The 5,072-nt window shown below is 35.6% G+C and overlaps 1 non-coding gene across 1 annotated transcript; it reads left to right on the top strand.

The window, feature by feature from the left end:
• The first annotated feature begins 4,211 nt into the window (after positions 1-4,211).
• Positions 4,212-4,285, top strand: trnai-aau (transfer RNA isoleucine (anticodon AAU)). The gene has a single exon. It is a non-coding gene; the product is annotated as a tRNA-Ile (tRNA).
• Positions 4,286-5,072: the final 787 nt, after the last annotated feature.

Here is a 5,072-nt window from a genome sequence, read left to right as displayed (position 1 = left end):
CATTTTAAGAGTCCATTTTGTTACAGTGGACATCTCTAACCAGCAGAATTGCCACAATTAAAAAGGAAAGGTAGGTTGGACATCAATGACTTAATTCCTGCTGGTCTGGATGTCCAGCGGAGGCAGTCTCAATAGCGTGCACTCAAGCTTGACTCACAATGGACATCACAACATTTAAATGCTGTTTGCTGATTCAGTTCGGCTTTCAACACTATGATCCCAGATAAGTTGGCTCTGAAGATTCATAACCCAACTTGGTCACTATTGCTGTGAATTTAGATATTTTTTTTTCTCTCCAACAGACCACAACTAGTAGAAGGGCATCTTTTACACTGTTCCTGAACACAGCCACACCACAGGGCTGTGTGCTCAGCCACGCCTTACTCTACTCGCTTCACCAACAATTATGTGTAGCTAGCACATATCACCATGGTTGATTTCACATCAGACAATGATGAGACTCATTAAATAGAAGACATCCATCACCTGATGCACTAAACTACAACCTTGTACTGAACATCAGCAAGACCAAAGTGGTCATTGGGGGATGACCAGACAGAAAGTTAGAACATGTTCCTCTTCCCAAAGATGAGTAAGCTGTAGAGTGCGTGGACAACATCAAGATCATGGGTATATTCACGTAAGAGCTGACCTGACTTTGCCCCTATTGATTGATTGATTGATTGATTGATTGATTGATTGATTGATTGATTGATTGATTGATTGGTTGATTGATTTTGTCACTGGTAAAAACCGCTCACCAAAGGCTCTTCTTTCTCAGGAAGGTAAAACGGACCAGTCTCACTTCAGTTCTGCTTGAAAACTTTTACAGGGCCACAGCAGAAAGAGTAATCTGTCTTAGTGACAATGTTGTACAGAAACTGCACAGCATGAGACAGAAAGACCTTGGCCTTGCTAGTGATTCAACACAGGGGATAGTGGGAAGTCCATTTTTACATCTGTGGACGGTAGAAGCTGGGCAGATCCAGAGGAAGGCCAGAAAAATTGCTGTAGACTTAGCCCACGTGGAAATGGACTGTTTATGCTGTTTGCTTCCAGAAAGCAGAAAAGGTAAAATAAAAACACAAACCACCAGATTGCGAGACAGCTTTTTTCCTCAGAGCTGTGAGTCCCCAACCCCCATCACTACCACACAACTTCACCAGAGAAACACACACAGAGTTACCAAAGGATTACAAAGAATTGAACTTTCCCTTTTTCATGCATATTACCTCATTGTAAATTATCTGCTAACATCCGTAGAAAGAAAAGTGCAACTGTCACTATTCAGTAATGACACATATTGACAGTTGATTTGTATCATAGCAGTTAGGGGAAGAAAATAGCAATAATAGGGTTCTATCATAAAAAAAATAATTCAGTTTCACATCCTGAATTCCTTTCAAATACATAGAAAATTACTTAGGCACATATTTCAATCTGTAGGTAGAGTAAACAGAAATTGCAAAAAAACAATTTACTTCTTTCCTCCTTGGTACTTGCCAACAGTCTCTTTTTAGCTCTTTTCAAAATTACGTGAAGCCACAATCTTCAGTCATCTTTTCTTACAATATTGTACCAAATATATCTTAATCTTTGCCTCCTATACTGATAGGAGGCAAAGATTAAGATATATTTGGTACAATATCTGAATTATTTGACAATAGGCATCTGTCTAGAGAATTCTATGTCCATACTGCAATAATAATCAATCAATCAATCAAGTTTATGTGTATAGAACATTTCATCAGCAAGTGATTTACATCATAAAAACACAAAAATGAAAACTCATAGTAATCAACATAGTAATCAATTGAGAAACCAGTCACAAAACAGGGTTGACTTGTTAAATGACTTGTTAAAAGTTAAATGACTTTAACTTTTTTTTAACAATTGTTCTGAATTTGGCTCAAACCACCTTACAGCATTTTGTTGCCATCTAGTGGTCAGTTTTACCAGAATGGGCCTAATTTGGCTAGTTTATAAACAAAATCCCCACATTTAGATTTATGTTACATCTTAAGTTCAAAATAATTATGTGAGCTTGGTTAAACATGCATTTTACTGCAACACTCAAAACAGTTACTATTTACAAATAGGTTTACAAAAAATTCAGGGAGTTAAAGGATAATTTTTTGGCGTCTTGCATGAAAGGAACAAATCTTATAAATCGTTTCTAATATGTGAGACAACACAAGATACAGTTTTTAAAAGAAACATCAGATGTTGATCCTTTTGAGGTCTTGCTGTTTTGATCCAGAGCAGATTACTAAACATTATTGCTTACTCCTCAGTGCTTACTCTGTTTTGATATGAATTGTTGATAATGACTCATTATTTTACGTTTCAGTGTACTTCAAGTTAATGAGAACATTTTCTGAAAAAGCTGCTATCTTGCTTCAAAAGCTTAAAAACAAAAAGAGTCTGCTGTATGCACTTCTCCCAAGGTGCTGGAAATATGGACCATGTGATCTGAAAAAAATGAAGGTCACATGACACAGGCAACATTAGGAGTGAAAAATGTGTAAATTGTTAAATCAGTAAATAATTCTTATAATGCAGCTTTACTGATTATGCAGGCTGCGTATTTTAAAAACTTGCTGCATTAGGTTGAAACAAAGGTCACCGGGAATGTAGTTGATAAAACCACAGACAGTAACTTTCTGGATTTTTTTTCCCCAGTTTGAAAAACACAGTAGCCCAATATTCAAATGAGTAACACCTAAAATAAGAAAAAAATATTTATTCATTACACTTTTATGTTCTAGTAGCCTGGTCACTGCCTTCCTGTGCAATTCTGTTAAAAAATATGTGTAGGTCTGCCTATTTTAAAACAATATATTGAGCAGGGTATTCATCAACAGATTTTTTTTTCAAACTTTACTATAGTTCTTATAAGCTAGATCCTTCCATGAGGTTTTTTTGATGCCCTGTTGTATTTTATTTTATGCCACACAGAAGTACAAGAGAAACTGCAAGTGATGTGTCAGACGTAGGAAACACAATGTCATGGTACCATCAGTATGCAAGTTTTAAATCTTGAGTGTGTTTGAAAATCTGCCTGTTTTTTGTCAAATATTTTCTCTGTTCCGACTACCTTGCATTTCTTACTGATGTATAAAGCATTCCAAACAGAATCCCATACCTTACTTATTCCCATTCTTTAAACTTTAATCTTACATTCTACAAAAGGCAAAAATAACAAACAAAACTCAGAAGGAACTCAAGGATTCTGAAGCTTTTCACAAGAGCTGGTAGACGTCTCCAACATTTAAGCTATGCAAACAGAGATGAATGCACAAAAGTCATCATAAATGCAAAGCTCATGAATTGTAAATGTCTCATAAAAGGCTTAATGCTTAAGTATTTGGATGAGATCGAGAATGTAAGTTCTACTTCAAAGAGAAAAAAGTAATATTGTGAAGTGTGCTTTAAGATTATAGATTCAGCTTTGAACACCTCTCCCAATCAGTACGCCTCACGTTCTTATGAAAAGTCAAGAATTTTAACAACAGAGGTTAGATACTTGCGCTTTGCTTTAAAAATTGTCTAAAATATAGATTTGTTATTCAAACTAACCTGCTCCCGCAAAGGTTCCCTGCTTTAAGTGATTAAAGATTATAATATTTCTTAAAGACAGAACTCATACTTTCTGTATAAAAAGCACAAGAGAAAAAAGAAAAGCTTAAAGACAAAGTGCTTAAACAATAAGGATCAAGCAAAATTTCTAAATGTGGAAAGAAAAGGCCATACAATGCCCAGAGAGGCTAGAGATGTCAGAATCTGCACAATGGTGCATTTGTTTCAGTTTCCAACGTATAATTTTGTTCAAAATGTAGCGAAAAAGCACATTTGAAAAGCATTCAGAGCCCTGAACCTTATTCACGCTTTGTGGTGCTACAGCCACCATTATTATTCTTTCATATTTTAATTTAAATCTATGAAAACTCAACATTGTGTATGGCCAGTTAGCTCAGCTCGTCAGAGCGTGGTGCTAATAACCCCAAGGTCATGGGTTCATCCCAGTACTGGACAATTGAACTCTAAAATCTTCAGAAAATCAACACTTCAAAACAGAAAAAGGCTGGAAAATATACCTTTACGCATGTTGATTATGAAAAACATTAGAATATGACTACTTCTGTCAAATCTTCATTCTGGTAAGATCATGTAAATTTTTCATAAATCTACAATAACTCAACATTGTGTATGGCCAGTTAGCTCAGCTGGTCAGAGTGTGGTGCTAATAACGCCAAGGTCATGGGTTCAATCCCCATACTGGCCAATTGAAATATAATCTTTCAGAAAATCAACACTTCAAAATAGCAGAAGTTTTTAAATTAAACTATTATGCATATTGATTTTGAAAAACATTAGAATATGACCACTTTTGTCAAGATCATGTAAGTTTTTCTTAAACCAACATAAAGTAGCATGACTGGGATACAGAAAGAATAGGATATATACTTTTCAAATAAAATCTGAAAAGTACTGCATCTGCACAAACAATATAGTTCATAAATAAAAATATGAGTAAAAAAATATGAGTAAAATATCACACATCTGTGTGGCTGCACTGTACATGATATATGAAAATATTATTTGTTGAGCGAAAAAGTGAGTAAAACAGAAAAATTTCAAGTCACTTAATCAGTACAGAGTCCACCTGTGTGTCAGGATTAAATCTCAGTATGAATACAACTGTTGTCGCAATGCCTCAGTGCTTTGCTGCTGACCATTAGACAACAAAGAGCATTTAAGTTGTGCCAGCTCAGGGATAAAGTTAGGTTGTAAAACAGTATCCCAAGTTTGGACTATCTCCCTAAGTCAAGGTTTTAACCTTGACTCATCAAGAGCAAGAGCATGGCACAACCTAGGCTATTATTTTACAAAGACTACTAAGCAAAGATACATTTAATCTGTGTACAAAAGTAGTAGAAACATACCAAAATATCGATTTTCTACTAGTGTGGTCACCAGTCTGTTACAGGGCAACACAGAGACAGACAACCATGCACACACACACACTCAAACCTAGGGAGAATTTGGAGAGACCAATTAACCAGACAGTC

Source organism: Xiphophorus couchianus, chromosome 9 (assembly GCF_001444195.1).
Source record: "Xiphophorus couchianus chromosome 9, X_couchianus-1.0, whole genome shotgun sequence".
Classification (NCBI taxonomy): domain Eukaryota; kingdom Metazoa; phylum Chordata; class Actinopteri; order Cyprinodontiformes; family Poeciliidae; genus Xiphophorus; species Xiphophorus couchianus.
This window is presented reverse-complemented; position numbering and strand designations above follow the sequence as displayed.